Below are 14204 nucleotides of genomic sequence, written 5' to 3'. Positions count from 1 at the left end.
TGAAATGTGTCCTAAAGTGTCAGTGAAATGCGTCATAGTGCCACTGCAGTGAATGAGGTGAGAGTAAAGTGAAAGACTATTATCAGTGCCAATGTGAAACTTATGTAGGGCCTATACATATGTAGGTTGTATTGTAAAATTAGGTTCACTTATTAATTAGGTTATTTTATGTATTATTATTAATTGTAATTATTGTGGTAAATTGTATTGTGTATATAATTTTATTGTGCATTGTATAATTGTATTTTGTATTGTATAATTGTATTGCGTATTGTAATTTTATTGTGTATTGTTTAGCCTATATTGTGTATACCACTGCCACAGGGTGCTTGCCCACTTGCAGTGTAAATAAATACATTCATATTCCATTTCACTGTTTCTTTTACAACTTATGTACTTATGGCATAATTTTAGTGTTAACTGTCGCTAGCCTGTTGGCGACACTGTCCTGACCGAAGCAACAGGTCCCGTGGTGGTGCGCACTGCAGGTTGTTCAGCTCTAGGGTTCGCGCCCCCTTCCCTCTCCCTGTAATCATCAATTTGAACCATATCCTCCCCCGCGAAGTGCCACGAGGCGAACAAATGCAGCGCTGTGTATTTTGTAACACATGTTCAACTCCTTACGGCTATCCTTTGCTTTGTACAATTTATGAACATTACGGCTGGAACGCCGTGACCGGGCCACCCACCCCTTCTGACCTTGTCAGCGTCCTTGTTCCTCTTCTTCTTCTTATCTTGTGCTTATAGCTAGGCTCAACCCAAAGAGCAACAGATCGATTCCAGACAACTCCTATGCTGTTGTTGACAGGCTAATCAGCGTCTGCATGAAGGGTTCTGCCAGATTTTCGTTGTTTCATAACATCGTGAAGAAATGTCGGACATAATTAAGTTAAATAAATATATATATGACATATTATGTATTTATGCGAATGTTAAACTTTCATGGTAAGTGCATTGAGAGAAATATCTTCCTTTTGAATCTATAGTTACATAAACAACATAAGTCCAATTTTCATGTAATTGAGTAAAGTGCTGTACAGTATTCGTTTGTAGTAGATGCATAAACAACAAGAGTCCAATTTTTATCGAAATTGAATTAAGTGTTGAACAGCATTCATTTGTAGAAGGTGCATGTTTTGATGCATAAACAACATGAGTCCAAATTTCATGGAATTGAGTCAAGTGCTGTACAGTATTCGTTTGTAGTAGATGCATAACCAACATGAGTCCAATTTTTATCGAAATTGAATTAAGTGTTGAACAGCATTCATGTGTAGAAGATGAATTTTTTTATGCATAAACAACTTGAGTCCAATTTTTATCGAAATTGAATTAAGTGTTGTACAGCATTCATTTGTAGAAGATGCATGTTTTGATGCATAAACAACATGTGTCCAATTTTCATAGAATTGCGTAAAGTTCTGTACAGTATTCGTTTGTAGTATATGCATAAACAACATGAGTCCAATTTTTATCGAAATGGAATTAAGTGTTGAACAGCATGCATTTATAGAAAATGCATATGTTTATGCATAAACAACATGAGTCCAATTTTTATCGAAATGGAATTAAGTGTTGAACAGCATGCATTTATAGAAGATGCATATGTTTATGCATAAACAACATGAGTCCAATTTTTATCGAAATGGAATTAAGTGTTGAACAGCATGCATTTATAGAGGATGCATATGTTTATGCATAAACAACATGAGTCCAATTTTTATCGAAATGGAATTAAGTGTTGAACAGCATGCATTTATAGAGGATGCATACGTTTATGCATAAACAACATGAGTCCAATTTTTATCGAAATGGAATTAAGTGTTGAACAGCATGCATTTATAGAAGATGCATATGCTTATGCATAAACAACATGAGTCCAATTTTTATCGAAATTGAATTAAGTGTTGAACAGCATTCATTTGCATGTTTTTATGCACAAACAACATGAGTCCAATTTTTGTCGAAATTAAGTGCTGAACAGCATTAGTTTGTAATAGATGCATGTCTTGATGCATAAAGAACTTGAGTCCAACTTTTATCAAAATTAAATTAAGTGTTGAACAGCATTCATTTACACGTTTTTATGCCTAAACAACATGAGTCCAATTTTTGCCGAAATCGAGTTAAGTACTGAACAGCATTAATTTGTAATAGATGCATGTCTTGATGCATAAACAACATGAATCAAATTTTTTATCGTAAATTGAATTAAGTGCTGAACAGCATTAGTTTGTAATAGATGCATGTCTTGCTGCATATACAACATGAGTCCAATTTTTATCGAAATCGAGTTAAGTGCTGAACAGCAATAGTTTGTAATAGATGCATGTCTTGATGCATAAACAACACGAATCAAATTTTTTATCGAAATCGAGTTAAGTCCTGAACAGCACTAATTTTTAATAGATGCATGTCTTGCTGCATAAACAACTTGAGACAAATTTTTGTCAAAATCGAGTTAAGTGCTGAACTGCATTAGTTTGTAATAGATGCATGTCTTGATGCATAAACAACTTGAGTCCAATTTTTGTCAAAATTGAGTTGAGTGCTGAACAGCATTAATTTGTAATAGATGCATGCCTTGATGCATAAACAACATGAGTCAAATTTGATCGAAATCGAGTTAAGTGCTGAACAGCATTAGTTTGTAATAGATGCATGTCTTGATGCATAAACAACTTGAGTCCAATTTTTGTCAAAATTGAGTTAAGTGCTGAACAGCATTAGTTTGTAATAGATGCATGCCTTGATACATAAACAACATGAGTCCAATTTTTATCGAAATCGAGTTAAGTTCTAACAGCATTAGTTTGTAATAGATGCATGTCTTGATGCATAAACAACATGAGTCCAATTTTTATCGAAATCGAGTTAAGTGCTGAACTGCATTTGTTTGTATAGATGCATAAAAAACATTAGTCTAATTTTCATGGAATTGAGTAAAGTGCTGTACAGTATTCGTTTGTAGTAGATGCATAAACAAAATGAAATTTAATTAAGTGTTGAACAGCATTCATTTGCATGTTTTATGCATAAACAACATGAGTCCAATTTTTGTCGAAATTGAGTTAAGTGCTGAACAGCATTAGTTTGTATTAGATGCATATTTTGATACATAAACAACATGAGTAATCTACAACTTCGGTGTAGGAAACTTATCGTTAGAAGAGGTGGAAAAATTAAAATTAAAATATATTGGAGCAACAGTAACAAATATAAATTACACTCGGGAGGAAATTAAACGCAGAATAAATGTGGCAAATGCATGTTATTATTCAGTTGAGAAGCTTTTGTCATCCAGTCTACTCTCTCAAAATAAATAAATAAAACTAAAAGTTAGTTATATTACCGGTTGTTCTGTATGGTTGTGAAATTTGAATTCTCACTTTGAGAGAGGAACAGAGGCTAAGAGTGTTCGAGAATAAGGTGCTTATGAAAATATTTGGTGCTAAGAGGGATGAAGTTACAGGAGAATGGAGAAAGTTACACAATGCAGAACGGGACGCATTGTATTCTTCACCTGACTTAATTAGGAACATTAAATCCAAACGATTCAGATGGGCAGGGCATGTAGCACGTATGGGCGAATCCAGAAATGCATATTGTTTATTTATTGTTAGTAAAATAACATGTACAAAAATACAGCCTTAATTAGTTGGAAGGTCGGAGGGAAAAAAAACTTTTGGGAAGGCCGAGACGTAGATGGGAGGATAATATTAAAATGGATTTGAGGGATTTGGGATATGATGGTAGGGACTGGATTAATCTTGCTCAGGATACGGACCGATGGCGGGCTTATGTGAGGGCGGCAATGAACACTCCGGGTTCTCTAAAAGTCACAGTAATGTAGGTACTGTCGGTGACTCAGGAGAAGACGAGAGCGGACTGAGGAGGAAGGGATGTGAACAGATAACTTAAGACAACACGTGCAATATTTGTACTGCAGTAAGCGGAAACATTAGGTCTCCTGTTCAACTTAGCTTTAATTTCCATACGCATTGCTACTCATGTTTCCTGCACGAGTAATAACCTGGCTACTGGGATGCTTATCTGAGCGATGTTTATAATAATCAGCAGCGATAGGCAAGAAGGTCACATTCTTTCCGCTCGTCTTCTCCTGAGTAACGGACAGTAAACTCTCCAAGTTTTTTTTACATATCTCACAAATGCTCTTTGTGTCCACCCTTTCCGATACGGCAGACATATAGCCGATAATTCATTTCATCCCACACGCGTGTCAGCATATCACGATCGATCAGTGCCACAGCCGCGGTGATACGGTCGCGAAGTTCCTGAAGGTTAGCTCGGAGTGTGGTCTTTAGGTATGCCCTTCCCGAATCCCCACAAGAAATAATCGCGATATGTTAAATCCGGTGACCTGGGTGGTCACCGCGTTAAGGCGTCGTTTTCTTGTTCATAGCGTCCTATCCAACGTTGTGATAAATTTGTATTGAAAAAGACTTGTACGTCATTGTGGAAAAAAGCCTGGCATCTGTCTTGTTGAAAAATGTAATATTATCACAGGCTTTTTCCTAACAAAAATTAATTCACTACTACTCCTCCTAGCGGCAAACCACTGCAATTATGTGATACAGGCTTTTTCCTAACAAAGATTGGGAAGTTTTTCGTTCTGTCGATATAAATTATCCGTTGCTTAGCTTATTTGTGGTGAATTCCTAAAATGTTTCATGGACTTATGAAAGACGGTGTAGGCTATATATCCACGTAATTGAAATTGTTGCTGCAAGTACAGTAATATCTCGGGTAACAATACGTGACCTTGTTCCATGCTTTTATTTACTGCGTTGGATTGCATGTCAGATCACTTTCGAATCTGAGTTGTATCGCACATGTCTACAAACCCTCTAGGTTCCGGGTTGGATTCTCGAATAGATAAAGAGGAGATTTATTTCCCCCTCAGCGAGCGGGCTTGTCATGTACTTGTACACTCTCTTAGTAATCGGGAGATTCGGCCTTCGATTCCAGGCGACGGGTATGAATCTGATTTCCGTGGCTTCCTTACGGTTTCCAACAAAATTCTAATTTTCTTGCATACTTCGCCGATTAGCTACATATTACACTAATCACACTTCAGATGCATACAAACAATTATTGTTCTTCCTCTGACACATATCGTCAAATGAGATGTACTGCCTGATAACAGATGTATGGGCTATTCCATATGAAATCGATCAATAAAAAATCTCGCATTTTTTTATACTCTAATTTTTTCCCTATTTATACAAGGTGCTGAGGAGAGTGCATTTGCAAAAATATGCTATCGAAAGTCAAATGGTTTTCGTATTATTGAGCGACAAATTTAGCGTATTTTAGAAAAACAAGCCTCTTTCAGCGCTCAGAACTCTGGAACCATTTAATGCAGAACATTGAACGAGAGCTCATTTTGAAGCTGACATTTGGTAGGTTATGTTAAGAAGTAATCCTTATTTTTATTGTACACAGAGAGACGGATAATCTGATTTTACTTACTTTTAGGCTTTTTACCCATTTGTAAAATGTAACAGATATTGAGAAAAAACCTTGCATTATTAAGAGGGATTCGGCATTGTTTGCTTAGTGTCACGGCAATAAGTTTCGAAGGTATTAAATAAACTATTTTCATACGCCTGGACTTGAACGGCGTAGTAGCGCACGCACTGGCCGAGAGATGAAGATAAGCGAGCGTTGGGCGTCATTTTACTCCAGTGTTTATGAAAACCTATGATGAAGCTAGCCCAGCTATGCGCTAATAGACGATACGTCACGTGTTTATGTCTCCTGGCCTTGCTTCCCTCGGCTGCATCCCGCCTCACAGTCAGCTGGTTGCTCACGCGCGCACTCTTTATTTTCTTTATTTGATTTTTCAATACTTTCTTATCAACGTTGCACCAATAAAAAAATATGTGTTTATTTGTACTTTCAATGCGGAATCTAACCATATATTTTTTAAATATTTTTTCGTGGGCAAAGGTGTCTTAATGAAGAAAAATCTAAATTTCTCCATTTCCATAAAAAGTACCTAAGAAAAACTGTTTACATATCAATATAAACTTTAACTTTTCAGCATAAAAATAAACTATGATTTTGATCATTGTGTGAAAGGGTTTCGGAGCCACAACAGTTTAAAATTGCTATTTTATGAAAATACGATAAATTAAAATATTTTTAATTTAGACACTATGAAGTTCTGATTCCTCAAACTTTGCACAAAGCATTGTATCATAGTTGTCTACGGACAGAAAAAGTTCCATTGTATTTAAAAATTGCAAGGTCAATTTTCTCTATATTTCGGTCGATTTGAGATGGAATAGCCCGTAACAGTCATTTATTTCGGAAACTAGTGCATTAGAACTTTCGAGACAAAAATATTTATAACTAAAGTACATGTGAACTTTCACTTGAGCTTGATTTCATCAATCAGTCCTAACTGGAAGTAGGTTCAGTGGCGAATTACTTTAAAATTTCAAATGGGACTCGGGGTCAAATATGGTACCATTTCATAGAGCTCTTCAAAACAAACAACTTTCATAGGAAACGTTTTTATCAATTCTTAATCTTTCAATGAGAAAAACACGAAAAGACAATGATGTCAATATTGAAAAATGTTACAATACGAAAATTTAAACAAGACAATTAATGTTGACAGATGTTACTGAAAGACTGGACAATGCCATTAATTTTTACAAAAAATGTTCAAACTGTCTGCCGTTCTGAGCAGCACACACCCTACTCTTCTTCTAACACTGTCAGCAACTCCTAACACTTCGGCATGGTCAAGGCACTGGAAGGTCTCTCGGATTCGCTGTTTCATGTCATCTCTTGTTGTGGACGATCTTGATAGACGACGCTTTTAACCGTCCCCACAGATAGAAATCCAAAGATTCAAGTCAGGAGATCGTTCTGGCCATGCCACAGAACCGCATCTGTTTGTAGTACATAGGACGTATTTGTAATCACTCTTAACTTTTAGTCACAAAAGTAATCGCAAAACTAGGAAAATGTACATACGTAGGTACAGAGAAAACAAAACACTTCTTTCTTATTGTACATTGTTGGGCAAGGTTACCTGAACTTATTACCTGGCTAAGTGCAGTGTACATGTAGACCTGGCCGTAGATACTGTATTGGGGTGACTAAAGGAAACACTGCTGAGCGAGCAAAGGGGAAGGGGTAGTTTACTTATATTCGCCCCTCGACGGTGCTGCCGGCTACCAGGGCTACACTCAGCCAGGTAATTGTGAGTGTGTACTATGTCAACTTTAAATGTAGCTATAGATTGACAAATCGAACTGAAACCCTGACCGAGTTACTACGTGAGCGCTGGCTGCCTTGGGAAGGAGCAAGTGAGAAATCACGGGTGGAAGAGGGAAAGCACTATGCTATGTACTTGCAGGGGGCAAATCGCAATATAGCGAACGTAGAAGCTCCGCCCACGACCCCTTCCACTTTTCCCCTACTAGCTCATCAGACACTCTACGTGATAGGCGAGTGTTGTGTCGAATGCACATTTCATGTGGGTGGGGATAACTTCCCCTACTGGCGTTCGCTATATTGCGATTTATCACTTGCAGGTCCTCTCACAGTTTGTCAAACCTGCTAACAAAAGCATTAAAAGGTTGAGTAGTTGCCTGCAATGCTAGCATAATGGAATCTTCCTAGCCGACAGTCGAGGCAAAAATGAAGAATCCGTTATTGTGGTAATACTGGAGAGTGGTTCTTCTATTGGTCGCGATGCACACCAGTGGCGGCTCGTGGGTATTGAATTAAGGGGGGCTGCATTAAAAAACAAACCAAGCAACTTACTTTATTTTTTATATTATTTTTTATATATATTTGATGTCAACATTTACAACCATGTAATGTGGACCTCACAACTTACTTTATTTAAAGATTAGTTCCATGCGCCTTATCTTGTAAGTTGTGTTTAAATGAGACAGGCTTATGTCAGTAAATTTACTGGCTTTAAAAAATTCTGCGGACAAAATTCCGGCACACCGGCGACGCTGATATAACCCCTGCTGTTGCGAGTGTCGTTAAATAAACCATAATTTAATTTTTATATGCAGATTTGAGCCTTAGAAATATCTAACTGGCGATGTTGTAGTTGATTGTATTATATATACATGATACATCAATAAATGAAAAAAAAAACTGAGCCAGAAATTGAATTCAGGATCTTCAAGAGTACGCACCAGGGCGCTTGCCTCATTTATTGTGATGTTAGATGTTTCAGATTCCATTATGGTTTGAAAACATTCTAGCAATGGCTCCTTCTTCTCATGAACATCATTTACTGTTCTTATTTTAAATCCAGCTGTTGTTGCCCCAGCTGATGGAATTGTCTTTGAAACACATTAATCTAATACAGATCGAGAGAAGAAAGCAGGGATACTGGATAAATTAGCAAAAAATATGCGAGCTTTGTAGGCTATTTTGTTTAGCGGCTCTTTCCATTACGACATTCAACTGATGGGCACTTAATTTCACATTTCTCCTGAATTGTTAAGGTACTGAACTGAATAGACTGTAAATATTGCACAGAATTAAACATTGTTGCTCTTGTTATACTCACAACATTAAAGAAAATGTATTTAAAACTGCGCGCTACTGACAAGCTGCTGCAAATTTTGCAGCGCCTGGAAACTCTGGATTCATTGCCAGGGATAGCAGGGGGAGGGGTAAAACTAACGCGCAAAGCATCCGAGACGAGACTGGCAGCTCCAGAGGAGGAAGTGGCTTCACCCTATAGTCCTTGTCTCTGGTTTTGCTCTGGCAGCACCAGGGGAGGAAGTGACTTCACTAACGATTGCGTGCATGTCATTGAGAGCGAAAAATTAAAAAAATTCGAGCCGCTAAATAGAGACTGTATAATAAATGTATTTCACAACATAAAACGAGTCCACACCTGTGGAGTAACGGTCAGCGCGTCTGGCTGCGAAACCAGGTGGCCCGGGTTCGAATCCCGGTCGGGGCAAGTTACCTGGTTGAGGTTTTTTCCGGGGTTTTCCCTCAACCCAACACGAGCAAATGCTGGGTAACTTTCGGTGCTGGACCCCGGACTCATTTCACCGGCATTATCACCTTCATATCATTCAGACGCTAAATAACCTAGATGTTGATACAGCGTCGTAAAATAACCCAATAAAATAAAAAAAACATAAAACGAGACAAGAGCCACAAATGTCTGGGGGTGCTGCAGCTCCGCAGCCCCTCTTCGAAAGCCGCCCCTGATGCACACACACACACCCTCTCAGATATTTACGTGGTGATTGGTGACTGAATGACGAGGAGCGAGGGAGAGAGAAGAAAGAAAAGAGAGAGATTCCAGAAGTTGTGTTTTACGGGGTTTCACTTGAAGTTGTCAAGCTATACCCTATCTAGTTTACATTTTCTTCTCGTAACATTTCTCAGTATTAATGACATCTTTTCGTGCGTTTTCTCATTGAAAGAGTAGGAATTGAGAAAAACATTTCCTATGAAAGTTGTTCGTTTTGAAGAGCTCTATCGAATGGTATCTTATTTGACCCCGACTCCCATTTGAAATTTCGAAGTAATACGCTATTGACCCTACTTCCTGTTGAGGCTGATTGATGAAATCAAGCTCAAGTGAAAGTTCACATGTGTTTTAGTTATAAATATTTTTGTCTCGAAAGTTTTAATGCACTAGTTTCCGAAATAGTGATCTGAATCACTCTCTATATCAGCCAGAACTTCAATCAGAGGTAACTTCTTAATATTCGTTAATTTTTTTCGCCTTCATATTCTCATCTTCTCCGTCTTCGTCGCGTCCTTCTCTTCACTGCCTTGCCCTCCCTCGTCTGGTGGACCTCGTATCGTTTTCTAGTCATACAGATTCGTCTGTAGTCGAGAAGTCTTCCTCACAGAGTGCATCATTGTTGTCATGGAAACGACGTGTCGTGACCGTGGTTTGGTATTTTCTCAAGTCGTGCTTTGCATTATCCCTCCTACAGACGGGCGACAACACTGCATCGCACATTCTGATGCAGTCATGAGCGTGTCAACCTGTGGCTCGCGAACCTGAACGAGCGGGCACGTAATTCTTTACTAAGCAGCAGAAGACATCAAATTTGCAAATTAATGGAAATGACAAAAGTGAAGTTGTAATAATAATAATAATAATAATAATAATAATAATAATAATAATAGTTTTATTTTCCCTGGCAGAGTTAGAATAAAGCTAAGAAGATGATGATTTGTGAGGCAACAATAAGATTATTTTGTTGGGAGAAAAACTCATACTCATTTCAGAATAACAAAGTATTCTACCTCCATAATGTATCTTGTTTTTAAGTTTTTTGGAAATAAGAATACTATATGAGTTCCTTTCAGGTATTATTTTTTTATATCTTCCCGAAGTTTCTTCTCTAACTGCGAGGCGAATGTCAGGTAATTCCTTGGCGAATCCAAACTTACCTCATTTTCATCTCTTTCGCTAATGTTAACGATCAAACGTGTTCATTTACAGGTAAGGAAAAATAACTAATAAACTCGGTTTTATAAACCTTACTAGTGTTTTGTCTACATTTCTCAAAAATTTTCGTTAACAAATATAGCTGTTACAATTTTTTCAATGTTTAATGGTTATATATGTCACAGAATTATTATTATTATTATTATTATTATTATTATTATTATTATTATTATTATTATTATTATCACATATCTAAATCAAATTGTACCAATAATTGAAACGCAGGGACAAACTGATTCAATATATTTTGATTTCAGCAAAGCTTTTGATGTAGTTCCGCACTATATCCTTCTTCATAAGTTAGGAAATATTGGCCTTTCTGTAAGCTACGTAAAGTGGTTCGAAAATTATTTAAGTAATAGAGTTTCATGTGTAAGAATGTTTAATATACACTCTTATTCTTATAATATAAATTGCGGAGTCCCGCAGGGATCTACTTTAGGACCTCTCCTATTTATTATATTCATAGATGATATATGTAAAAGAATAAGTTCTGACTGTTTATTATTTGCAGACGATTTAAAAATTTTTCGTACAATCAAAAGTAGTACTGACTGTCAATCACTTCAATGTGACATTAATTCAGTCGCTAAATGGTCGGAAGACAATGGTATGAAAATTAACGTATCCAAAACTAATGTAATAACCTTTTCTAAAAAAACTTCTTCACTGAAATTTAATTATTATCTAAATAATGTACTAATTAACAGAACGGATTGCGTAAAAGATTTGGGAATATTCTTTGACAGTAAATTGTATTTTCATAGTCACGTTGATTACATTTACAATCACGCAATCAGAATGCTAGGAATTATACGGTCAATAACTTATTCTTTTTCCACGCCCGATTCTCTTTTAATGCTATACTATACATTGGTGCGATCGAAACTCGAATATGCATCTGTAGTTTGGAACTCGATTACAACTACGGACTCGGCTAAATTAGAAAATATACAAAGAAAATTTATATCATTATGTTCATTCAGATTTTTGCCCATTAATTCCGGGTATAGTTATGAGAGAAAATGTGAATATTTTAATTGTCAAAATCTATATGCTAGACGCCATGAGCTAGATTATCTGTTCTTTTGTAAAGTCCTCAAAGGTGATATATCCTGTGACTCTTTCTTAAACAATATTACCTTACGTATTCCAACAAAAGATATGAGAGCCCACAAACTTTTCTATATTAGAAATTCGAAATTTCTTTCACCAGTCTCCAGATGCATTAAAAATGCCAACATGCATGGCTGCGAATTCGATCCCTTCAATGTATAGACTTTGTTTGCTCTTCGCAACGATTTATCATTTATGTATTCTTTTAGGCATTATACTCAATTAACATTGTCTCATAGTATTCTTAGTTATCCATTCATCGTCATTATTGTAATTAATTGTAATTATATTTATGTGTAATAATTATTTTTGTTTTATGTTTTTTGTTATATTTGTGCTGAACTGTAATTGGCCACTGGCTGTTGTACAGCACATTAAATAAATAAATAAAATAAAATAAAATTATTATTTCTCACCATTATTTATTATTATCTCACTAACATTACTTATCTAACTTTCATTATTTACTTTTATTTTCATTATTCAATTTCATGTTGTTTTACGATCTAAATATTAATGTAATAACTATGTAACCAATTGTATTCAATTAGAATTAGAGTCTGGCTGGGCGGAAGAGGAGGCCTACTGCCCTTAGCTCTGCCAGATTATATAAATAAATTTTTATTATTATTATTATTATTATTATTATTATTATTATTATTATTATTATTATTATTACATCACAATACTGAATTTGAGAGATCTAAACATTGTATTGTTGTTATTTCCTTTCATTTTACCATAAAACGAAACCGTTTCAAATTATCGTTAAATTTATATACAGAGTGTTCAGAAGTAAAGCACAATTGCAGTTAAAATTGAATAAGGAGATTTTGTACAAAAAACTCTGACTAGTGAAACCTTGTATTTAGAAAGGAATATTTGTATATGGAAATAAAATATTTTGCGAGTTATGACGTCATCGAGCACATTTTTAAATGACACCTTGTAGTTTGCTTAATGTAACCTAAAAGAACCTATCGCTTTACTTGCTTCAAGTAAAATTTCCGTGTTTTCCATAATCGTTTGTGGATTTGCTCCTAACATATTCACGTCATCCGCATAGACGAGAAACTGATGTAGCCCATTCAATTCCAAACCCTGTCTGTTATCCTGAACTTTCCTAATGACATATTCTAGAGCGAAGTTAAAAAGTAAAGGCGACAGTGCATCCCCTTGCTTTAGCCCGCACTGAATTGGAAAAGCATCAGATAGAAACTGGCCTATACGAACTCTGCTGTAAGTTTCACTGAGACACATTTTAATTAATCGAACTAGTTTCTTGGGAATATCAAATTCAATAAGAATATATATTAATAAATAACTGAGTGAGTGAGTGAGTGAGTGAGTGAGTGAGTGAGTGAGTGAGTGAGTGAGTGAGTGAGTGAGTGAGTGAGTGAGTGAGTGAGTGAGTGAGTGAGTGAGTGAAGTTACAGTATGAAGGAAGGAAAGAAGGAAATGAGTTGTTTTACTTTATTTTATTATGAAAGAATGATTTTGTGTAGAATGCAAAAGATAGAAGTATATTTCTTATACATATAAAATAGTTTCATTTATGTTTTTTTTTAGATTGTAGTTGAATGAAATGAAAATTGTGAACGGGTATATCATTGATAACATATTATATCTTAAAGAATGGACGTGTTTTGTAAAATATTAGAACACATAAATGAAAAAGTGTATTTCATCGTTGATTTTATGGAACATCCTATGTGACAGAACAGAGTATAATTTTTCAGAAGGAAGAAAAAATTAATTAAACATCAATTTATAGGCCTACACTGATTCTCGTTGATGTCATCATATTCACCACCGTTTTGTACTGACTTATCTAATATTCTTCTGCAGGTCTATTTTATTCCTCCTGAAAAAATTGTGCTCTGTACTATCACATAGATATCATGAAATCAACGATGATGACAGATGATACACAGACTACTCAACATACCAATGAACCAACAGGATTACAACGAAGAACTAAACACAATCAAATACATAGCACAAGAAAACTGATACTACCCCAACATAATAGACAACATAATACGTAAGACAGAACATAATCACAAAAAACAGAAGAATACAACACAAACACAAGAACACAAAAAATACATCACACTAACATACGAAAACAAAAACACACATAAAATTGCAACCTTATTCAAGAAATTAAATTACAACATCGCATACAGAACAAATAACACTCTACAAAAACATCTCAACACACAAACAACACAAACAAACAAATACAACCACACAGGCGTATACAAACTCAAATGTAACACCTGCAACAACTTCTACATAGGACAGACAGGCAGATCATTTCAAACACGTTACAAAGAACACATCACAGCCATAACAAAATTACAAAACACCTCCACATATGCAGAATACATCACAAATGCTAACCACACCTACAGAGACATCAACACAGACATGGAAATACTGCACATCCAACCAAAAAGCCAGAAAATCAACACACTAGAACAATATGAAATATACAGACACACTAAAACACATCCCCAACGATATTCTCAACACACAACTCAATTTCAAAACACATACACTCTTTGACTCTACACTACTAACGCACCCT

This window comes from Periplaneta americana, chromosome 14 (genome assembly GCF_040183065.1).
Source record: "Periplaneta americana isolate PAMFEO1 chromosome 14, P.americana_PAMFEO1_priV1, whole genome shotgun sequence".
In the NCBI taxonomy this organism is placed as follows: domain Eukaryota; kingdom Metazoa; phylum Arthropoda; class Insecta; order Blattodea; family Blattidae; genus Periplaneta; species Periplaneta americana.
The sequence above is the reverse complement of the archived record's forward strand: the minus strand, read 5'-3'. Positions refer to the sequence as shown.